Genomic DNA, 26,063 nt, shown 5'->3' with positions numbered 1-26,063 from the left:
TTTTTATATAAATTTAGAATCGTCATATTCTTCCATATAGTTTGTGTGGTGTTCCGTTTCTTCTCCTTCCTCGTTCTAACAAACAATCTTGTCGTCACTAATTCTGTAGCTATTGCTCTCATTGTGAAATCTTACATTCCAGTTAACTTCACTAACCTTGCTATGATCACTGGTTCAGTTAACCCGCGTTTATTCTCCGGTTGAACATTATGACGTGTTCGTAAACGCGTTTTCCGTGCTGTTCAGAGAATGGTTCAAATGGTTCAAATGGCTCTGAGCAGTATGGGACTCAACATCTTAGGTCATAAGTCCCCTAGAACGTAGAACTACTTAAACCTAACTAACCTAAGGACATCACACACACCCATGCCCGAGGCAGGATTCGAACCTGCGACCGTAGCAGTCCCGCGGTTACGGACTGCAGCGCCAGAACCGCTAGACCACCGCGGCCGGCTGTTCAGAGAATAAAACTTACAGTGGCTGCTAATCGGGGACTGTACAACCGGTAGTGTAGCAACGTCGAAAAAGTTATTTTCTGTCAAAATTTCATTTTCTTGGGTACACTGAGAAGATAATATGTAAACTTTCTTACCTGTTATTCCTGTTTGTCGTTTATTTCCACTCTGATAGTCTTAATCTGTGGATTTCGCTAATTATTAAAACAATTTAGATCATTCACACACCCAGTGAATCACATAAACAATCAGCGATTGGCATTCGCTCGTTCGGGTTAATTCGGCTCAGCTCGTATAGCCGCATCCCCTTCAGTCTATGGGCAAGTTTTTTATTTCTAGATGCGACGGGGATTCCCCTGGCAGAGACATCACGTACATTATGCACGCATTCAAAAATCAGCTTATTCGTACAGAAATCAACTTAGATTGTGTTCAAAAATGTTCAAAAATCAACTGAGATGCACAGAATCATATGAATAATCGGTAGACCGACGTGCGCTGGATACTAGGCGCTTTGTGAAAGAGTATGAATTTGGCGCCCCCTGAAATTGTCGCCTAGGGCAGATATGCCGGTTTGACACCCCTCCCCCCACCCACCTCCCACCCCAAGATCCGGGCGTGATCCCAATTCCGGCAGACAAGTCCATATACACGGTGGTGTGGTTCTAAGGATTTGTAACAAACTTTTCAAGAGGAAGACGATACCAACTAACTTAAAATCCTTCGAATAAGTATATACATTTACTGCCGAGATGTTTGTAAAACTCCACATTCAGTATAAAACTCAGGTTTCTCTTGTACAGCACACATATTGCACCACTACACACTGATGTTAGCAGCAGGACAGGTGATGTACAAAGATCCACAAGTGCGTTGAGTGGTGAATGGAGAATCAGGGTAAGTTGGTCGCATGAGAAACATGTTGCAGAATGTCCCAACCACGGTGAAAAACCAAGTTAACGAAGTTCACGTGATTAAACCGCGTTTAAAATGTCTCTACGATGCATCACGCTAATCACCGGCCAGCATACTGTCGTCAGCTAACCCTGCATTTGACCGGCGTTAACTACGCGTGCTGAAAGGAAGGCGCCCAGGAGACGCAAATATGTTAACAGGGATATAAATTTGCACACAGCCGCCTACATACAGAAGTTTTCTAGACAACCGCTGATTGAAGTCACTGTCACATGCTCTCATTTTCATCAAGAAGCAGAGGTGTGTTTATATCTCGATATTAGTCCGTTCGTTTATGTTTGACAAAATGAGAAACAAAAATATCTGATCGTTACGATACTGTAACACGTTAACAAGAGATGAATCGATTGCTACGTTAAGTTTGGTTCATTCACAGTTTATACCATTGGTATGAGCACTTCATCTGACTGAATTTATGGGATAAAATTTCATGAAAGAGCGTACTTGTGTGCCAGGTGCCTTTTTTTGGTTTGTTTTCTTGTCTAAATGTCAAATTTTTTAGCGTCTGCCCAGTTTCTTAATGAATGCGTTACCCGTAGAAATTTTGAAAACACTTGCGAAATTCCGTGACTACACTGCGATTTAATTTTTCACATTCTTTGAGTATGGTATGTATATATGCAGAATCTTTAAGAGTCTTACTACTTAACATAAATATTATAAAATTTTTGTTTTATATAGTAAATGAGTAAGAAATAATCTCAAATATCACATTTTATGTGACTTCTCTAAGTTCTTAAATTATTATTATTATTATTTTTTTTTTTTTTTGTATCTTGATGACTGAAAAGATGTTTCTTTGATTGAAGTTTCTCGCGATACATATTTAACATGAAAAAAAAAATTGTTGCCAGGACGGAGTTAGTTACTTTTTCATTACTGACGACCAACTTCGACAGCTGACACTGTTATGTTTTGATCTACAAAAAATTTTTGGTTATGTGACGTGTTCCATTACGAGTTTATCGGTCATGCGACGCTGTCATGTTCTCCACCATAATATGATAATGACGACATGGCGTAAGTGATAAAATCATAATGGAACACAATTTATTAGCAAAACTTATTGGAGATCAGAAGACGACAGTTTCAACTGTCGAATACAGTCGTCAATAATAAATATTTATTAATGTGATCTCGGCTATAAAAAGTCTTAGAAGATGTTTTTGTTGATACTTCTTAGTCACACATATTCTTGGCTATTTGTGAAATGTGTGATCTTTCTGGATCGTTGGATCAAGCGTCAACAGGTGTGTACCGCCATTACGTCCACTACAGACTAGCGAAGTTGTTTTTCGTGTTCTCGTTATGTAAAAATTCTCCTTATCATAGATCTAGCAGTGATAATTATTCCTGCAGACGAGAGAGGCAAATAATCTAAAGTAATGAGAAGTCTGTAGGGAAATTCTAACATGTGATTAATTTAATTTAACCACCACTACAATTTTTTTTCAACAGACGAAATCATCATCAAACTTCACCATTATCTTCAAAAGGACTTCCCCTCTCCACAATCAACCAGTACGGTTTCGGGCACGTTTTAAAGGGGCGAGATATAACAGTTCTTCCTTATTGCCATCCATAACATCGAAACGCACCGACATTTTGTATTATGCTTATGAAACCTTGTCATCTGGATCTGCCTCGGGCATGGATGTGTGTGATGTCCTTAGGTTAGTTAGGTTTAATTAGTTCCAAGTTCTAGGCGACTGATGACCTCAGAAGTTAAGTCGCATAGTGCTCAGAGTCATTTTCTCATCTGGAGAAAACCGGGCATGACGCACGATCAGATTTAGCTGCGAGTATGTCCCTTGTTTAACTTTGATCGAGGTCGGTGCACCAGAATTTTGCACTTAACAGGATTAAATGCCAACTCTGCCGTTATTAACTTTAAAGTGAAGTCGGTACACTCGGCCAGTGGTGTGTTATCTAAAGCAAGAACCAGGAGGCGTGCTGACCTAGTACTCAAGGCACGACCTTATACTGAGACTTGATAGCCCACACAATATGCAAGACAACCATTATGATTTATTTTATAGCTTCATAACTCATTGCAAGAAAACGATTACTGTACTGGAAGAAGTTATGTGACATGTAATGAAAGTTAGGGATCTTAGAACCAGCAGTTTGTGTCATGGAGAGTCACAACGGTAAAACGTATTGTGGGTTCATACCCATATTAAGACGACAATTTTCATTTAGAATTACATTCAATTTGATATTGTAGTAGGATAATTTGCATTTATTACTTCTATTTACTTCGTTCTGTAAGCAACGTAGTTTTCCTTCCTTTTTTTCTTATTTGTACGACAGAAGCAGCAGTTGTTACTATTTGTGTTTGCATCGCAAATAATTAAGTACTGTCGCTGTTTACAGGCCAAAGACTAGGTGTATGCTGTTCTTCACGCTGTTCTATGCTGCGCAAGCCTCTTGATCTCTGCATAACTGCCACATCCTACATACGTTTGAAGCTGATTACTGCATTAGATCCTTATCTCCTACACTTCCTTTCATCATAAAAAGGACGATTTCTAGATGCATCAGTCCTATCAGTTCATCCCACCTTTTACTCATATTGTACCATTAATGTCGATAATCCTCATTTCGACCAAAGTAACTATTTCTTGATTCTGCAGGATATGTCCTACCAACCTAACCTTTCTGTTAGTCACACTTTCTTTCCTATTACACTACTGGCCATTAAAATTGCAACACCAAGAAGAAATGTAGATGATAAACGGGTATTCATTGGACAAAGGTATTATACGAGAACTGATGTGTGATTAAATTTTCACGCAATTTGGGTGCATAGATCCTGAGAAGTCAGTACCCAGAACAACCACCTCTGGCCGTAATAACGGCCTTGATACGCCTGGGCATTTAGTCAAACAGAGCTTAGCTGGCGTGTACAGGTACAGCTGCACATGCAGCTTCAACATGATACCACAGTTCATCAAGAGAAGTGACTGGCATATTGTGACGAACCAGTTGCTCGGCCACCATTGACCAGACGTTTTCAATTGGTGAGAGATCTGGAGAATGTGCTGGCCAGGGCAGCAGCCGAACATTTTCTGTATCCACAAAGGCCCGTACAGGACCTGCAACATGCGGTCGTGCATTATCCTGCTGAAATGTAGGGTTTCGCAGGGATCGAATGAAGGGTAGAACCTCGGGGCGTAACACATCCGAAATGTAACGTCCACTGTTCAAAGTGCCGTCAATGCGAACAAGAGGTGACCGAGACGTTTAACCAATGGCACCCCATACCATTACGCCGGGTGATAGGCCAATATGGCGATGACGAATACACGCTTCCAATTTGCGTTCACTGCGATGTCGCCCAACACGGATGCGACCATCATGATGCTGTAAACAGAACCTGGATTCATCCGAAAAAATGACGTTTTGCCATTCATGCACCCAGAATCGTCGTTGAGTACTCCATCACAGGCGCTCCTGTCTGTGATGCAGCGTCAAGGGTAACCGCAGCCATGGTCCATGCTGAAGCAGACGTCGTCGAACTGTTCGTGCAGATGGTTGTTGTCTTGCAAACGTCGCCATCTGTTGACTCAGGGATCTAGACGTGGCTGCACGATCCGTCACAGCCATGCGGATAAGATGCTTGTCATCTCGACGGTTAGTGATACGAGGCCGTTTGGATCCAGCACGGCGTTCCGTATTACCCTTCTGAACCCACCGATTCCATATTCTTTAACAGTCATTGGGTCTCGATCAACGGGAGCAGCAATGTCGCGATACGATAAACCGCAATCGCCATAGGCTACAATCCGACCTTTATCAAAGTCGGAAACGTGATGGTACGCATTTCTCCTCCTTACACGAGGCATCACAACAACGTTTCACCAGGCAACGCCGGTCAACTGCTGTTTGTGTATGAGAAATCGGTTGGAAACTTTCCTAATGTCAGCACGTTGTAGGTGTCGCCACCGGCGCCATCCTTGTGTGAATGCTCTGAAAAGCTAATCATTTACATATCACAGAATCGTCTTCCTGTCGGTTAAATTTCGCTTCTGTAGCACGTCATCTTCGTGATGTAGCAATTTTAATGGCCGGTAGTGTAGATTTAGTACCTATTACGTTATCTGATATACCCATCTAATCTTCAGAACTATTTTGTAGCAAGACATTTCCACTACTTCTGTTTTCTTCTTTTCTAAATAGTTTATTGTCCATATTTCACTACAAACAAACATCTTCCCAAAAGAGATCTTGACAGTTTACTCGATTTTCACAAATTTCTCTTTCCAGAACCGCGTTTCTAAATATTGCCAGGCTGTATTTGGCGTTGTCTCTATTTCGGCCATCGTAAACTATAAAAATACGTCAGTCGTTCAGAATAAACGTAGATACGTTCTAGTAAGAGTATCGTGGAAGCTACATTTCAGAAGGTTTTTTATGTTTGATGTGGGTCTGCGACCCTTGAGAGGATGGCTGTGGAGTTTACGTTTCCGTATTTTTTGGCTTTTAGATCATTTGAGTCACTATTTTCGCTCCAAGCGACACTCAGAAACGATAGTAAATTTGTTTGTGAGGAGCTTCCTCCCAAGTTAAGTGACTTTGTATCTTTATGTTGTTGGTTTCGTGGGCTCTCCTTCTATGTCCTTGTTTTCTATTCGCTTGTTGTTAGAACATCCATGGTGAAGCTAACTGGGGGGGGGGGGAATTTCCTGTAAAAGTTATTGTATTTTGGGCTCTTGTACCTCGGAAGTGACATCATGCATGCGTAGATCATTCTTTTCTATACAATGTATAAAAATTTATCATCTGATTCCTTGATTCCCGCGAGTGTCAGAGTTCGGAACATCACGAGATTTTTAATGTAGTTGCCAAACGAAAGTAAAAGCATCTGCCGGTCAGTGGTATCTTTTACCACCATCAGCCAATAAAAAAACTGGTATATCCGTTACCAAGGAGGGGTAACAGATAGCCAGGCAAGTCCAGCACGAGGCAGTGTCGTGGCTCTCAAGCCATAACTCCCTCGTGTTCGCTTTGTAATCCTACTACCTATATTTGTGCCCATAGCACCTGCATATGTATCCACACCACCTACAAGAGAAATGTGTTTACGTAAGTGTGATTGTCACCCGAAAGTTGCTTTCTGCCAGTGGTGCAGTCAAATTGGCAGTACTGTAAGGAGGTCTGAATCGTTCATTTTGTTCGCCAGTGAAGCCAGGTATGGCATTATAAAACTACACAGTGAAGAGATGTTACCAGTCATCGACACAGATTTGGACTTTGTAAGAAAGAACAAGACAGAAACAACGAAAGAGTGATAATGCACTCTGTTGGCCGATTGGTCGAAAACAGTTTTCGCGTCTGAGCACTATGCAACTTTACGACTTGGTGCATGGCAGTCGTTTCTTAACTGTATGTGTTAATAATGAGCATATGGTATTGGCGACAGGGAGACCCCTTGCGTGGCGGTTCGGCCGCCGCTCCAAAAGTCACTACGGCGACTTGCGAGTGAATGACACACAACACCCAGTCGTCTCAAGGCAGAGAAAATCCCTAACCCCGCCGGGAACCGATCCAGGGAACCCGAGCGCGGGAAGCGAGAACGCTACCGCAAGACCACGAGCCGCGGACACTGTGTAAAGTGTAGGTGACTGTATTTCCTTTGTGTATACTGTGATGTATAAGGATGAGAGAAGCAAGAGGATGAAACCCATAGCCGAGAAGGTGTAAGAAGATCCCTGACAGGTCACAGCGCTTTGCCAGCGTTCAACTGCGAAGCGCAGACGGCTTTAGGCGAAAACAGTAGCAGTCTATAGAGATGTGACAGCCGTTGTCATAGAGACGTTTACAAATTGCCTTATATTATTGGTTGAGGCAGACGCACGATGCTGCTGCACAGCCTATTGCAGCTGTCAGGAATTGGCTTACGCCGACTGAGTTACTGTGCTGTCACTCGCTCTACTCCTATCGAATACGAGGGCCCCATCTGATGGGTGGGTCACCACCAGCCAGGTCTCGCGTCTTCACTTAATGAGGGAACAGGTTTGAAACTGAATCCAGGGCAGTGCTCTAAAATCGGGTGATCAGGAACCTCTTGTACCTTTGTCTGTCAAATATTGAAAGCGAAAATGTCGTCCACCGGAATAATTCGTACAGGCTACCACAAAGTAGAGCACCAAGGCGCAAGTGTGCGCTGCCTGTACTATTGGGTTTCTTTGCCAGTCAATGTGCCTCGTTTCAATTGTAGCTCAAGGCTGTAAGGGTTCAGAAATCAATATCGCTGTCATGTATGGACCCAAAATCACAGATGGTGCGATTAGGGAGTGGGGTGAGCTTTTGTCGTCTACAGAGAAAGACGCGTAGGAAGTTAGAGGGGGTGTAGGATTGCCAGGCGTCCGGATTTGATTGCATATATCCTCCTCTTTGCTTTCGCGTCCAGACAAAAATATTCAAGTCCGGCCTGTTGGGCTTTCGCTTGGCTTTTAAGTGATGAAACAGACAACGCATAACTAAGGCATGTTCTACGCTAAATGCGTAAGAGTGGGGAATAAGGATAATGAGGAATAAGGCGACATAACACAAGAATATACAAAGTAGATACACTAACTAATGTTATACTTGTGTCTCCTTTCGTTTCTTCGTAGACCGAACGAACCTAGGACACAGTATCACAGCCACGATACGCTCAGAACGAACCTCCCCCGCCACAATCGCGCGACGTTCCTTCCCGTGATGAGACACGCAGTGAAGTAAACGACCTGTGTGCACAGATCTTGGATATCATAACTAAAAGACTGGAGCAAAGCTTCTCTCCAGTCACAGTTGAATTTTTTGGCAATTATCAGAGGCACTTAATAATTAGGTGGAAGAATTTAGCCGGCCGGGTGGCCGAGCGGTTCTAGGCTCTACAGTCTGGAACCGCGCGACCGCTATGGTCGCAGGTTCGAATCCTGCCTCGGGCATGGATGTGTGTGATGTCCTTACTTAGCTTTACGTAGTTCTAAGTTCTAGGGGACTGATGACCTCAGAAGTTAAGTCCCATTGTGCTCAGAGCCATTTGGAAGAATTTAGGACAGACATGAAAAATATGTAGATAATTGCCAAAGGCTTCGTGAAATCCTGGACAGGTGAATTGAAGCACTTTCAGTTAATAAGGTTAGTTGATGTTCCAACCTGGGAACATGCAGTAAATTCTTTCATAAATGTCACGTACTTCACGCAGCAAAGAATTAAGACTGTCTTTAAAAAGCGTTTGGTCCCAGAAGAGTGGGCAGATTACTTCAAATCACAGCATAATGAATAATTTTGTTCGAAATTATTGAAATTGGCAGAATATTACTCTGCAAGTAGAGGCCATATTGTCAACGTCGAAAGGGTGTTCTCTTCCACAAACGCCCAATGGACAAAGGCACGCAATAAATGGGAAACAGACACAATCGCGAAGATGACGATGATGTCGTGTAATGCAAAATTATTTTTCATTTTGATAGCAGAATAATATATAGTTATTTATTTTATTTAATGAAGAAATTTTAGTTTATTTTGACAAGATCATCTTAGGAAGAAGACTCAGCAATTACGAAGACTCAGGACTTAGTTGTTACTGTAATTTACAAATTATGAGTCTGTTCACTGATTTTTTTTAAATTTTAAACACATTTTGGTTTATCTCGCCAAATTGTGTCTATAGATAACCATCCCTAAGTATCATGATGGATAGTTCTACAGGATCACAGCTAATTTACCATCTGTCAAATTGTTCAAATGGCTCTGAGCACTATTTGACTTAATATCTGAGGTCATCAGTCCCCTAGAACTTAGAACTACTTAAACCTAACTAACCTAAGGATATCACACACATCCATGCCCGAGGCAGGATTCGAAACTGCAACCGTAGCGGTCGCTCGATTCCAGACTGAAGCACCTAGAACCGCTCGGCCACAATGGCCGGCTACTATCTGTCCTTGTGCAACTGAGCTGATGTTTCATGTACAAACCATTATGCTCCAATGTCGCTGTTCATTTGCTTCGTATACACCAAATTTCCTTTGACGTTATAGTAATGAATTTGTTTGGTTCTCAAAGGTCAATTAATTCCAAGTATTTTTATTGATTGTATAATAATAGCAGATCTGTGCGACACTTGAACAACACATGAAGGTGCACCAGTTGCACGGATGTTATTCAGATCATTACAAGCGTTTTACTTCCACAAAATATAAGTTTTAGACTACAGCCTGAGTAGCAGAAGCTGCCCCTTTAATTAGTGTTGTAATTAGGCTGTTTAGGTTTTTATGTTGGTAACGCCATGTAGCGCTCTATATGAAAATCATTTGCTGTGTGCAGTCTGTAGCTAGTTTGCATTGTTGATGTAGCGTTGGGCAGTTGGCTGTTAACAGCACGTAGCGTTGCGCAGTTGGAGGTGAGCCGCCAGCAGTGGTCGATGTGGGGAGTGAGATGGCGGAGTTTTGAGAGCGGATGATCTGGACGTGTGTCCATCAGAGAGAGTAAATTTGTAAGACTGGATGTCATGAACTGATACATATATTATGACATTTGAACACTATTAAGGTAAATACATTGTTTGTTCTCTATCAAAATCTTTCATTTGCTAACTGTTCTTATCAGTAGTTAGTGCCTTCAGTAGTTAGAATCTTTTATATTTAGCTGGCAGTATTGGCGCTCGCTGTATTGCAGTAGTTCGAGTAACGAAAATTTTTGTGAGGCAAGTGATTCATGAAAGGTATAGGTTATTGTTAGTCAGGGCCATTCTTTTGTAGGGATTATTGAAAGTCAGATCGCGTTGCGCAAAAAATATTGTGTGTCAGTTTAGTGATGATCAGAATAAGTAAAGAGAGTAATGTCTGAGTACGTTCAGTTTTGCTCAGCTGTTTGAAAATCAAATAATGTAAGAGATTTATCAGCACAGTAATTCATTAATTTTTCTAAGGGGACGTTTCAGTGTGTTCAATGGTGCTTCAAATTTTTGCTACAATTTTATTTTCTTTAACTTGCTATGTGGCCTTTTCAAACTTTCACAAGGGCGTTCGGTAACCAGCATTGAAATCCAGTGTAGTCTCTTAGTGTGATGTTTATGTGAGTCACTGCAAGGTAGTATGCCTACCTTTGATGAGTTCTGCACGTTTCCATCCCATAGCAAAACTGGCAGTTTGGATAATGCTTACGAGCAATTTGAAAACTCTTTTGTTCTGTCACTTCGAGCGATGAGTTGTACCAGTTGAAGGCGGCGGCTGCAGCTGAAATATATGGTAGGATCGTTCCAGAATTTGCAATGACTGCAAATACGAAAGGTTCTGAGACACTTTTGTCGTGTGATATTCGTATTTATCAGTTGATTTTACAGTCATTTCGCGTGCTAAATTTGCGATGAATTACGAGAGTGAACTGATATTCTGGCTCGATATATAAGGGGGCGATGAAAAAGTTTCCGTTCGAAGTCCATACAGTCCAGAATCGGTACGTCAATCAGGCAAAGTCGCCATAAACATTGAGGTAACATCCCACCGACGCACCAGTTTGAACCCCGTTTGGTAAAACATGGTGTACTGCTGCGCGAACAAATTCGTAACTGCCTGCCGAACATCCTAGTATGAATCGTCGACCTTCCAAGGCCATTTTTAAGGGGACTGAAGGCGTGATAATCGCATGCACAGAGACTAGGTCTGTAGTACTGGTGGCCGAGTGTGTCCCATTTGAGTTTGTGTAACTTATGCGTTGTGACATTTGCAGTACGGAAAAGTGCGTTATCATGAAGCATCAGCATCCTTTGATTTTCGGCAGACATTTTTCCCCATATGTATTCTCCATTCTCCGATTCGGCAGCAAAGAAAGGAGTAACAGCACGTTGGCCCTGTTTGGACACATTTGATAGTAACGGCACCATAGTTCACATTACCGTATTTAAAGCACGCACAGAAGATAGACACGAACACCACACTACTCCCTGGCATACATATCTGTGCTTATATATCCGCATAGGTGTGGCGCTACGTTGTATATACGCTGCAACAACGCCCTGGAACACATGCGTTCTGCTCGCACCTTATATTACAGAGGTTCAGACTCTACGTGTTTGGCTAAAACTGGAAGGTGGTTACTGAATTATATAGTTGTCTATCAGTCCGAAGCATTATGCACTCGTTTTCACCATTTCCTCGAGCATCTTAATTTGTTCTATGGTTTCGTGGAAATCACGATGCAAACCGTCGATACTTGAGATCTCTAGAATTTCGACCTTTGTGTTGCTTGTACTGTCAATTCATTTCTACTTTCGTACCTCATTTACTGCAGATTTATACGTACTTATTGTGCATTCCTTGTTCGACGAGGGTACTCCCCTGTTGCATATTAGTGGCTACAAGCACTGCAACTAATGCAGTTATTGCACAAATTTTCTCACATTAATAGTGACCAATATTCCCTTCTTTGCACGAGTGTGTTCTACAGAGTGTGTGTGTTCGTGTCTCCATACTTGCATAAAACATGGCACTAACGCCTTCAGAATTTCATAATGGTTCATACAAATTCAATTTTTCGATTCGTGTCTGTACTCAAATGATTTGGAGAGGCACTGTCGGTAGTTAGTCACTTTCATGTAAAAGCATAGTGAGCACAACGAAGAGCCACAGTCCCTTTGCAACAAGTTCAGCTATAAGTTAATCTCTACTACGCACTGTAGTTTTCATCGGATTTTACAGGTACATCTCCTGCCAGTTACTGGATGCGCGAATTGTTTTAAATGTGTGCTACTGTGACTAATCTTTTTTCTATTCTCGAAGTCAGAATGAGTTAAATTTATTGTTGGGTCATGAGTTTTCTAAGGCATAGTTTCACTAAATCAACACCTAAAGATACTACTTACTATAGTAGTCTAACTTCTAAAACAGAGGTCACCTTGCGCCTTTTACATTGTGTTACAACTAATGTTCGTCCTTCACTCAGAAGAATTTTTAAAAATGTCTGTAATGTATCCATTATATCAGTTAATACCTCGCCCCCAAACCTTCAGATGTCAGACACTGACACCGGTACCAAACGTTGTATGTCGACAATCAAACAAAACTTTGATTCAGAATGTCGTCCAGCAGAACGGGCTAAACGTTTATTGAAAGTAACACCAGAACTACGAAGCACCGAAAAAGCATAACTGTGAGTGACTAATCCGTAAAGCTTCCTTGGGGAAGTTGGTAGTGTTACATCGTCGTACTCAGGGTCCTCGATTCATACCCCAATGATGACATCTTTTTTTACTGTGTTACGCGTGAAAGTGTTGCATGGGACTGTTAATATCTCCACACGTATGATGCAATTGTTTCATTATTCTATTGTTCCGATTGTTAATGTTTATTCTGTGAAACTACAAATGCACTAGCTGCTTCATCGCGAGTGGCGTCTATTCTGCAGCACATGTCCGACGGAACACAACGCCTATCTGTAAAAATGTACTCTATAAGTTCGCTATTTTCAACTAACGAAGCGACAGCAGACTGACAAAGCATCATTGCTACAAACTCAGAAAAATGCCAGGAAGTTTCAATGCTTTTACATGTCAGGAAAATTTTTGCCCATATAACAGTTTCACCTGTAAGCAGTTAAAGCAAATTTGAAGCAGTGGGCCGCACGGAGCGGCTGCGCGGTTAGAGGCGCCATGTCACGGACTGCGCGGCCCCTCCCACCGGAGGTTCGAGTCCTCCCTTGGGCATGGGTGTGTGTGTTATTAGCATAAGTTACTGTAAGTTAGTTTAAGTAGTGTGTAAGTCCAGGGACCGATGGTTCACCAGTTTGCTCCCTTAGGAATTCACACATTTGAACATTTTTGCAATCAGTGGGGTTTGGACGCTGGACTCTTCATGGGACGACCTCACGCTCTAGCAATTCACCCACACAAGGTCTACGAATCTATTGTTCTCACAGACACGATTTTCCACTTTTACTGTGCTTCGTACTTGTACTGTTACTTTTAATTACGTTCACGCATGTTCTACTGGGTGATACCACAAAGCACGAACTAAATCGGCGTTTTGGTTGATATTCTACCCACATATAACGTTTGGCACCGTGCTGAGTCTCTGACATCTGGAGTTTTGGATGTCAAGAGTGGCTTTTACTGGGTTTTAGGTAGTGTTTTGAGGTTAGTGTATCAACGGCAGCCAGATTGTTATTGGAACACTTTAATGGTTTAAAAGTATTCGCTATTGTGAAAATAAACAACCATCAGCTGCAGAATGGAGTGACAACGAAAATTTATGCCGGACGCGGACTCGAACATGAATTTCCCGATTATCGCGAGTGGTCGCCTTACCATTTCGCAATCAGTGCACGTCTCACAGCCAGACACACACTTCCATACGTCGTCAACCATGCGTCTACAGCCTGTACTCGTACATCCACTACGTATATTCCGGTACAGGAGAGATATTTTACCTGAAAGTCGCTCGCCTGGTGCACGCATGTCCAAAGGAACCTTGCATCGTGAAACGAAATAACACCCGCACTTAAATTCATGTCATTACCAGGTGGTCTGTCTGCCAATCTCACAGCAGTAGCACAATTTTGTGCTGCACCTCAGAGAAAGGCAGCCCCTCTAAGTTTTGAAAATCGAACGTTGCAGTTGAGGGTGGGCTGCAGTGGACCAAATGACTTTGAAATGTTTTACAACCGGCCAAGCAGCGAATTGCCTATCGTCTGGCACATCAGCCAAGTTACCTCCTTTGAAGGGTTGGAGCACTGTCTTCCACACTACGAGAATGTCTCACCTTAGATTCTACATAACTGGTATTGGTGTGCCCACACATCTTGTAAGATGACCATGTTTGCGATAGCCTCCGACGTCATCTTCCGTTTCATCCAATGACGAACAGGTAAACTTTGTATAGGTAGAGTATCATATTAATGACCTCTAAACTAAAACCCTAAAGAGCGTAGGAGATCGATTAGAAGAAGGTACCACTCAGAAAACGCAATTATATTCATCTCTAAATCATGTGAAGACATATGTCGCAGTAAGGGAAAATATTGGCCCGCCCGGTTGGCCGTGCGGTCTAAAGCACGGCTTTCCGGGCGTGAAGGAGTGCCGGTGAACCGGTCAGTCTGCGGATGGTTTTTAGGCGGTTTTCCATCTGCCTCGCCAACGGGCTGGTTCCCCTTATTCCGCCTGAGCTACATTATGTCGTCGATTGCTGCGCAAACAAGTTCTCGACGTACGCGTACACCACCGTTACTCTAACACGCAAACGTAGAGGTTATTCTCGTCTGGTGTGAGACGTTCTCTTGGGGGTCCATCGGGGGCCGAGCCGCACAATAACCCTGGGTTCGGTGTGGGGCGGCGGAGGGGTGAAGTGGACTGCGGTAGTTGTGGGGTTGTGACCACTGCGGCTGAGGCGGGGACGGAGCCTCTCCGTCGTTTCTAGGTCCCAGTTAACATAACATAAGGGAAAATATTGCATATGACGTAAGGACTTCATCCACTGGCGTTACCAGAGAAGATGTATCCTTGTAGAGCTACAGCAAGCAAGGAAATTGTGACCAGAGGGAAATGGTGGACTAGAGTTTGGGACGAGAGAAAATCGAAACTGGATGTCAGACTGAACAGTGGCGAGGAAGATCGAATTATGTGAAGAGATAGTGAGATAATCAACAGTTTTCAGACAGTACTGAGGACAGAAGATAGTGCTGAATTCTGAATACAGAATTACTCGCACAAGCTTACCTCTGACATAGTGCAACATAGAGAAAACATGTTCTGCAATAGATAATAATAACATTTGGTAATAGTTGGTGCCGCAATTTAACAGAGGAAATAAGTGATAAGCAAAGGGAATAAGTGTAGGTCTCTCCTAGTTCAATAATCATTTGCCCCTAAACGTATCTCAAAAAAGGATTGACACAATCCATTGAAGTTCAACTCATCTCAAGGTCACAAAAACTTACTTATTTTATAGCAGCTGCAGCATAATTCTTCAGACAAAGAAAGCGACTCTGGAACATAAGTAGTTCGCATGTTGCAGAATCGGTAAATATATTTCCTTGCAGTCAGCTTCCTTTCATAAATTCAGTAAGATTCAATGATTTAGACAGTCATATACTTTCTGTTGCACATAAACATTTAACAGCAGCATAACAATAGTCATATTACACTTGTCGGCCTGTGGCATTGGACGATACGAGACATGTTATACCTGGCTTTGAGAATAAGCAGCTATAACGACAGGAGACATTATACTAGGCTCAGCCTGCCAGGATAGCATAAAGCACCCACTTTATAATTTCCTTGGGCAGCTTGGATCCTTTGTCTGACCAGTCAAATTATTTCGTGGTGACTCTCATTGGAGTTAATGATGATGAGGTCCCATACCCCGAGGAGCGTAGGGGACGATGCGGGAGACCAGCACCGCTGTACTAGGCAAGGTCCTAGTGGAGGTGGTTTGCTATTGCCTTCCTCCGACCGTAATGGGGATGAATGATGATGATGAAGACGACAAAACACCCAGTCATCGCGAAGCAGGAAAAATCCTTGACCCCGCCGGGAATAGAACGCGGGATCCCGTGCGCGGGAAGCGATAACGCTACCGCAAGATCACGAGCTGCTGACGAAGTTACATGACGCTACCCTTTATCACACAAGGACACGCATTCATTTAAGAAGTTTTTCCCAGCATTCTCTTGATTATGTCAGCAAGCATGTCATCCTCGCCCCTTTCCCCAGCTGCGAACCATAGTTCTCTAACTATACGTCAAATGTAGCTCTTTCCATTCAGAAGAATAGAGAAAACGTATTCACAGTTATGAATGAAATTATACTTTGGCTGCACAATTTACTGGCGACATATGAAAATTGGTATCAGAACAGGACTAGGACCGAATTTCCTACTTTATTTGCATTAACAACTTGGACTAGCCCAAATCATCATATGCCACTGTGTGTCTACATCCTGCATGTGTACTATTTCTGTGATTCCTCCACAGGGAGATTCTTACTATTGTCACGGCCTGCATATGTATGTAATACTATTTAGCAGTGTCTGTGTCTTTAGAGTGTACCATTCAGTGTCCTTCAGACGGGTGTACATATCTGAAGAATTCTGCATAGTAAACTTTGAAAACACAGACCCTGCAGAATAGTACAGCTTTCCCTGTAGTTTATACAATATAGTTCAACATGGATGTTGATGTTTAATGTAAGTAAAACTTGCAGTGCTGTTACATGGGACTGACTGCACAAAAGATTTGTGAATGAAGGAAAATATTCAGACGTATGCTGCAAATATGAGGAGAATTTATATTTCATGGGACAGCAAGGTCGATACTTTGCGATGTCCGCTATCAGTGACTCCTCCAGCAGGCAGTAAGAAGCAGCAGTGAACTGTCGCATGGGCGTGGTCACTGGCGTTAAGCTGGACATGAAACTTGGACGCCAGATGGCTGCAAGACTCCTCATATGTCTACTTCGCTTATCTAGTACTTTCGTGGCCTTCGTGGATTTCGACTGCAGCTGTTTTAGATTGCTGTTCTTCGAGTTACCGACGGATTCGTTCTGGAAGTGGACTATCTGGAGTGTTCTCTCGATGTGGTCTACAGTTTATGACGACCCAAAATCTACTGAAATTGTTAACAATCAGGTGATTACAGAGTACCCATCTTTTCTGAGAAATAAAGAGTGTTTTGCACCGTAGCAGATTTAGTACTGTTTTGTGTGCAAGAATCATAGAAGACGTTCAGTGATTATGGTGCTAGAATTTATGAAACTGGCAACAACAGCTGTGACTTCAAATGCTACGACAAGCACAAATTATGCAAAAGCAGCAGCTTATAGTACAGCAAGTCATCAAGCCACATGCATCACCGCTATTCAGGCTATTTCATACAGAAGACGAAGACATCTGCAGTTCTACTTTCAGGTGAGTATATTAACCGTCGTTGTTAAACAAAGTATTTCTGCTATCTGCTGGCCCCCAAGTACTTCATATTCTGCAGAAACTACGTCCTTTCGATATACCTGATTTTTCTGAACTCCATAGATTGCACTCTAAGCATTGCCAGGAACCATATGTTGTTGCAGCTAGGCTCGAAATTTTTCATTGTCGCAAGAAGTCACATGAGTTATACGCTGCACGGGCAGCTGATCTTAAAAGGCCAGCCCGTGTCTAATTTAGTGTGAAAATGAAAATTGTAAACAATCATTTGCTAAATCGTTAGTGTGTGGTGTAATAATAACATATGCACCCGATAAAAAAGTTTGTGTACAGTCATTAATAAATCGTATTCTCGAAAAGGTGTTACAATACGAAAAACCTTTGAAATTTCAGATGCAGCACAGCAGTATTTCGAGGAAAGGAGTGCATATTCTGTTGTGATTAAAGTGATGTGGATTCCGTAAAGCAGCGGTCTTGTTCATTGTAAGTGAGATCAGAAATCATGAAATCATTTTCGTCATCGGCCTCGGGATTCAAACCCCGATGTCCACATGGGGATAAGGCCCAGACAACAAACCTGCAGCGACACGTATTTGACTCAGTCTTCATGGATTTCGTGAATTCAAACCGTTTCACAAGTGCATTCTTCAAATGAAGAAATTATAAAACGATTTGAATTCACGAAATACAGGGAGATATGAAGTTGTATGGCATTATCGTTTATTTTGAGAGTTGCATATGGGGCTTGCAGATGGCATGGTGGAACGCCGAAACTAATGGTCGTCAAAATAAAATAAAATAACATCTTAGTTACAGGGCTATTGGATAATTTAATTGATATTGACAATTACTTAACCAGCTGATGTCCCCTACCCATGATGGATCTACAGAGATTTATCACAGGTGCCACCAAGACCACCACACCCCTTAATAATTTACGCAAGAGGCGCAAAATATGAATGGACGCAGCAGTATTAGGAGATTTTTTGCAAGTTAGAACATTATCGAAAGTCCGTGGTCTGACGACCCATGACCCCACCACACATTATGCTGACCACAAATGCGTCTCAGTTTGTCAAAAAGTTGATGATGGGCATGAACAATCCATCACTCACGTGTCTAAGTTCTCACATCAGTGTAGATTAATTACTAACAAATCCAAAAGGAAGTAATGGCTATCATACTTGGCATCTAAAAATTCCATAAATTTCTTTACAGCTCAGAATTTTACTTCATAACGGACAATAGCGATAGGGAGAATCACCGGTCCTGGATCGAATCCATCCAGTAGATTAACGACAAGGGTCGGTGTACCGACCAGCTTAAAAGTGGTTTTCAGGCATTTTCCTGCATCCCACTAGGTGAATAAAGGGACTGGTTTCCAAATCCCGCCTCACTTACATGATTCGCAAACATTTAGAAAGGTTTCGCTCACATTCACATAAATAGCACTACAGGCGGAAAATTGTGGTACATATATACCGTGCCGGGGATGGGGAGCAAGTGGTGAATAACGGTGTGGCGACAGGAAGGACATACGGCCGGCCACACGTTGATGTGGGACAAAATCACAAGAAAAAGAGGATTGTAAATATCATTGGTGAACCGTTCTAAGGTCAATGCATCATGCACGTATAAGGTACCTGGATAAATCATTCTTATACTGGACTGCCGGGAAACCGAAAAAGAACACGATCGCATCGTTTGAAGTGCGGAAGTATAGAAGGATTATATTATGACAAATAAGCCCTCGCTCACAAATATTAAGTCAAAATTGATCAGGTTTCGACGCTACTATCTTCAGAATTAAACTAACTATTCTAAAACATAATAGGTACATAAGACATAAATAAACTAAAGTGTGTACTGACTGGAAAGAGGTGCAGTATTTACAAGTCACATTCTAAAAAAAAATCTAAGCCGGAAAGGCGACGTCATGAAAAGTTGTAAATAAGATAAGATGGCGAGCCGCTAAGGGCTGCTCGTACCTGAGTGAACAGGGGTTGCAACAAAACTGAGATACCCACGTTAGAAAGTGTGGGCAAGTAAACATGGTGTTGGTACGAACGCCATCTAGTAGCCGCAGAAACAACTAGGCTACTATACATTCAAAATTAGACACATGAAATTGTAATGAAGCTGATTCAGGCATAATGTAAGCACTAATAATAATAAGATGAAGTTACATATTTATATGCTTTACATTTTGTAACGTAAAAAAACGTCAGTTATGACAGACAAGTAAACAGCAAAGACGTAACAGGAAAATAACATTTCCGCAAACTGCATGAGGAAATCTGAATCAAAGATCAAGCAACGGCTTCATACAGTCGAAAAAGTTTTTATTTCGAAGCTGCAGCTATTCGTTGAGAATGAGGCCATCATGATGGGATAGATGTTTGAAAATCTCCAATTCCTCTAAAACATCTAACCTTTCGGTATGCAGAATATTGCTATCGGCAAAGGCTTTAGGCAAGTGTCCAGTAATTAAGAGATGCTCGGCAAAGGGGTCTGGTGCCGTTTTTTCTCAAAAGATGTTCTTTATATCTGATGGTGAAAGCACGTCCAGTTTGCCCCATATAATAGGAGGAGCAGGTATCACAGTGGATCTTATAAACGCCAGAAGTTTCTATAGGGGAGCGAATGGATTTCAAATTATGAATGCTCTTCAGATTGTTATTAGTAGAGAAGGCAACATTGTAGTTGTACTTGTTGCGAAGCATGCGCTGAATCTCATAGGAAATGGGTCCTACGAAAGGAATAGAAAAACGTTTTTTTTGAGTTAACTTCAGCGCGTGAGGTGTTGAGCGTAGTAGTTCTTGCAGTTTTCTTTTTGAGGATATCGTCCACTATGTTCGGCGTATATTCATTATTGACTGCTATGGTTTTAAGTAAATTAAACTCCTCATTAAGCTTTTCTGTTGAAAGTGGTATAGAGGTGGCTCGCTGGACGGCAGAGTGAAAAAAGGCCATTTTATGAGACTGTGGATGAAAAGAGGAAGCAGGCACGATTTGGTCAGTATACGTTTTTTTTTTTCGAAAAATATTGAAAGTGATTTTATTGTCTTCTATTGTAAGCGTCAAGTCTAAATAATGTAATTAGCGGTTGTAATTTTCGAATTCAATAGTGAAAGAAATTTTTTCATGGAGGTCGTTAAAAAGTTTAAATATATGATCAATGCTATCAGCGGGTCCGTTACAGATGACTAGAATATCATCAACGTATCTTGTGTAAGAAAAGATACCTAGTGAAGCGGCTGAGAAACGGTTTTTTTTTCCAAGGAATTGATAAAGATGTCGGCAAGGATGCCGGCTAAAGGGTTGCCCATAGCGAGCCCATCATATTGCTGGTACAGTTGTCCGTTGAATTCAAAGTAGCTCTACTTGACAACGACATTAATGAGATTTCTAAAATCGGTAATCTGTTCATCTGATAGATCTTTTTTAAATTGACATAAATTTTCTTCCACATGTACCGGGATATTGGTATAAAGATTTTTAATATCTAAGGAAAAGAGCTTGGTGTCTGAACTGCATACTAAGTTTTTAATATAGAGAGATGTTGAAAATTAGGTGGACTGATAAAGTAAAAAATGAGGCGGTTCTCCACAGGTTTGGCGAGGAGATGAGCATGTGGTCAACACTGAAAAGGCGAAGGGACCGTCTCATAGGGTATGTGTTACGGTACAAAGCAGTAACACTTGCGTGATACTAGATGAGGCTGTAGAGGGTACTATAATTACTGCAGAGGAAGACAGAAATAGGAATACATCTACCAAATAACTTAAGAAAAATGTGTGTGAAATCTTATGGGACTTAACTGCTAAGGTCATCAGTCCCTAAGCTTACACACTACTTAACCTAAATTATCCTAAGGACAAACACACACACCCATGCCCGAGGGAGGATTCGAACCTCCGCCGGGATCAGCCGCACAGTCCATGACTTCAGCGCCTTAGAACGCTCAGCTAATCCCGCGCGGCAATAACTTAAGATGTAAGGGTCAAGTGCTGCTCTGACATGAAGAGGTTGGCTTAGGAGGGAAAGTCATGAGGGCAACGTCAAGCTTTTGAGATCAACGTCAAAAAATCTGACAGATAATAAGAAGAGAATACAAATTGTAGGTGCTAATATTAAGTGAAAATGTTGAGACAGTGTGGGTAAAAAGCAGGGGACGCATTACCCAAATTGCTTTGACCATTACGTCCATCAAAGGAACAAAAAGTATTTTTACAGCATGGTGACAAAGCAAGATTCTGTAGGCATTTGATTACCTATTTATCGCCGCCTGATAATGACGGAACAAGATGAAAAAACACTGCTTGATGAGTCAACAGGCGGAAAGGCCGCTGTGGATCATTTGTGAATGCCTCGTTAGGGCGACAGCGTAATTGGTGGCCGTCCTCGTGACCGCCGGTGGGTGCATTGTGCGGGAAAGTCAGGCACGCCAGAGCCTCAGTAGTGGGCGGAAAAGTGTCAGTGTCTAATGGGGCGGGGCAGAGCCCGCTGACAGGTGTGCAGCGCTCACAGGCCGCCACGCAGACAGACGGACAGATAGCACGTATCGACCACGACAGACGGCGCAGGGCTCGCGTGTTGTGGCTTTTCTATCTTCCCATAGTACGGAAGACAGCGAGGCAGGAGAGATTTTGTCAGTGCAGTTCTCTCTCTCTTGCTCTCTCTCTCTCTCTCTCTCTCTCTCTCTCTCTCTCTCTCTCCCTCCCTCTCCCTCACCCTTTCAGCCAGTCACGCTCATCCTCCAGCCCTAATGATGGAAAGCGGCACATATCTAAGAGCACAACAAGTTTATTATTAGGTCCAGTGGTTGCGTTCGGTAATGACGTGAAGGTTGGTGCAGAAGTTGAGAGTGAAACCAAGGTGAAAAAAAAAAGAAATGTCATGTGACAGCGATATGCACGTACAGGTACACTATGTGATCAAAAATATCCAGAGACCTGGCTGAAAATGACTTAGAAGTTCGTGGTGCTGTCCATCGGTACTGCTAGAATTCAATATGGTGTTGGCCCACCATTAGCCTTGATGACAGCTTCCACACTCGCAAGCATACATCCAGTCAGGTGCTGGAAAGTAACTTGGGGAATGGCAACCCATTCTTCACGGAGTGCTGCACTGAGGAGAGGTCAGTCGTTGAGGCCTGGCACGATGTCGGTGTTCCAAAACATTCCAAAGGTGTTCTGTAGGATTCAGGTCAGGACACTGTGCAAGCCAGTCCATTACAGGGATGTTATTGTCGTGAAACCACTCCGCCACAGGTCGTGCATTATGAACAGGTGTTCGATAGTGTTGAAAGATGCAATCGCCATTCCCGAAATGCTCTTCAACAGAAGGAAGCAAGAAGGCACTTAAAACATCAATGTAGGCCTGTGCTGTGATAGTGCCACGCAAAACAACAAGGGATGATAGCCCCCTCCACGAGAAACACGACCGCACCACAACACGACCGCCTCCGAATTTTACTGTTGGCACTGTACACGCTGGAAGAGGACTTTCACCAGGAATTCGCCTTAGCCACAACCTGCCATTGGATTGCCACATTCTGTACCGTGATTATTCACTCAACACAACGTTTTTCCGCAATTCAATCGTCCAATGTTTACGCTTCTTACACCAAGCGAGGCGTCGTTTAGCAGTTACGGGCGTAACGTGTGAATTATGAGCAGCCGCTAGACCATGAAATTCAAGTTTTCTCGCCTCCCGCATAACTGTCATAGTACTTGCAGTGGATCCTGATGCTGTGTGGAGTCCTGTGTGGTGGTCTGGATACATGTCTGCCTATTGCACATTACGAACCTCTTCAACTGTCGGCAGTCTTTGTCAGTAAACAAGGTCGACCTGTACGCTTTTGTGCTGTACGTGTCCCTTCAGGTTTCCACTTTACTATCACATCGGAAACAGTGGGCCTAAGTATGTTTAGGAGCGTGGAAATCTCGCGTACAGACGTATGACAAGTGACACTCAATCTTCTGACCACGTTCGAAGTCCGTGAGTTCCACGGAGAGCCCCATTGTGTTCTCTCACAATGTCTAATGACTACTGAGGTTGCTGATATTGAGTACCTGGTAGTAGGTGGCAGCACACCGCACCTAATATGAAAAACGTATGTTCTTGGTGGTGTCCGGATATTTTTGATCACATAGTGTATATGGATGGCGGAAGTATATCGTTCACGACGTTTAAAAGGGCAGTGCATTGGCAAAGTTGTCGTTTGTACTCAGAAGATTCGCGTGAAAAGGTTGCCGACGTGATTATGGCTGCAGGACGGGAATTAAGCCTTTAATTAGTAATGGATTTTGTTCTGAGCTCTTAATACATCTGTAGTACGTAGATACTCCCTAAGCGACCGTACGGTACGTGGCGATCCCCATTTCCATTTCTGTACGACTCGCATGCAGTGTCTACGTATGAGCCCTAATGTCTCAGTCTTATCTTCGTGGTCCTTACTAGCAGTGTATGTTGGCGACAGTGCTATCGTTCGGCAGGCGGCTTCAAATGCTGATTCTCTGAATTTTCTGAATAGCTTTTCTCGAAAGAACGTCGTCTTCCCTCCAGGGATTCCCATTTGAGTTCCCGAAGCATCTCCGTAACGCTTACGTATTGTTCGAACTTACCGGTAACAAGTCTAGCAGCCCGCCTCTGAACTGCTTCGATGTGCTCCTTCAATCCGAGCTGGTAAGTATCCCAAAATCTCGAGCAGTACTCAAGAATAGATCCCACCATCGCCCTATATGCCGTCCCCTTTACTGGTGAACCGCTCTTTCCGAAAATTCTCCCAATAAACCTAACTCTACCATTCGCCTCCCCTACCACAGTTCTCGCATACTCTTTCCACTTCACATCGCTTTCCATCGTTACGCCCAGATATTTAAACGACTTGACTGTATCAAGCAGGACACTGCTAACATTGTATCCGAATATTACAGGTTTGATCTTCCTACTCATCCGCATTAACTTACATTTTACGACATTGAGGACTAGCTGCTACTCATCACACCAACTGAAAATTTTATTTAAGTCGTCTGTTATCTTCATACAGTCACTTAACTTCGATACCTTACCGCACACCACAGCATCATCCGCAACCAACCGCAGACTGGTGCCCACCCTATCTGCCAAATCATTGATGTATATAGAGAACAACAGGGGTCCTATCATACTTTCCTGGGGCAGTCCTGATGATATCCATGTCTCTCACGAACTCTCGCCGTCGAGAGCAACATACTGGGTTCTGTTGCTTCAGAAGCCTTGGAGCCACTCACATATCTGTGAATTTATTCCATATGCTCATACCTTCGTTATCAGCCTGCAGTGGGGCACCGTGTCAAAGGCATTCTTGAAATCTAGAAGTAAGGGATCTGCCTGTTCCCCGTAATCCGTAGTTCTCTATATGCCAAGTGGGATAAGTGCACGAGCGATGCTTTCTAGAACCATATTGACTCGTGGACATAAGCTTCTCAGTCTCAAGAAAATTTATTATATTCGACCTGAGAATATTTTCAAGGATTCTGCAGCAAACCGAAGTTATGGATATTGGTCTGTAATTTTGCCGGTCCGTTCTTATATACTGGAGTCACGTGCGCTTTTTTCCAGCTGCTTGGGACATTTTGCTGGGCGAGAGATTCACGATAAATGAAAACTAGGTAAGGGACCAACGCCGTAGAGACGTCTTTGTAAAATAGAACTGGGATTCCATCCGGACCTGGTGATTTATTTGCTTTCAACTCTTTCAGTTGTTTCTCTACGCCAGGTGTGCTTATTTCTATGTCGTCCATGCGGGAGTCTGTCCGATGGTCAAATGACGGTATGTTTTGTACGATTCTCCTGTTTGAACGAGTTCTTGGACGTGAAATTTAAAACTTCAGTTGCCGTTTTGCTATTTTCAACTGCTACAGCAGACTTTTCAAAAAGGGACTGAAAGGAAGTCTTATTTTACATACGATCAGAATTTTGTCGGTTTCTCTGCCAGTTCTTTTGCTAAAATGGGACGGTAGTAGATGTGTGCGTTTCGACTAGATTGTTATACAAACGCACAAATCTCTACTAACCTTCGCGTGTCGTCGTTTATGCGTTCCCTTGTCAACCGAGAGTGCAACAGCCTCTGCTTCGTCAGCATCCGTCGAATTTCGTTATTAAACAATCGTGTCTCTTTCCCATCCTTTATCCACTTACTACGCACATAACTCTCCAGACCACGATTTACGATCTGCTTAGAGTTTTCCCATAATTCCTGTACATCCATCTTATTGGAACTAAGTGATGCCAATTCACTAAGTGAGATGTTAATAACTGCTTATCTGCTCTATTTACCTGAAACACTCTCCTACCTTGTTTGATGATTTATTAACTTTCGCCAGCTGGTCGCAGGTTCGAATCCTGCCTCGGGCACGATGTGTGTGATGTCCTTAGGTTAGTTAGGTTTAAGTAGTTCTAAGTTCTAGGGAACTGATGACCTCAGATGTTAATCCCATAGTGCTCAGAGCCATTTATTAACTTTCGTAATAATAGTTGCTATAATTACATCATGGTCACTAATCCCCGTTTCTATACTGACATTGTCGATGGGTAAGTTCCGGTCTGTTTCTGGCTAAAAGGTCTAAGATATGTAGATATTCCCAGTCTATACTCGGCAGGTTAAAGTCGCTTCCAAGTAGTATTGCATGATCTACGTATTTACGTGCTATTGAATGACTATAGAAATGTCGCAGTA

This window comes from Schistocerca nitens, chromosome 9 (assembly GCF_023898315.1).
Source record: "Schistocerca nitens isolate TAMUIC-IGC-003100 chromosome 9, iqSchNite1.1, whole genome shotgun sequence".
NCBI classification, from domain to species: Eukaryota; Metazoa; Arthropoda; class Insecta; order Orthoptera; family Acrididae; genus Schistocerca; species Schistocerca nitens.
The sequence above is the reverse complement of the archived record's forward strand: the minus strand, read 5'-3'. Positions refer to the sequence as shown.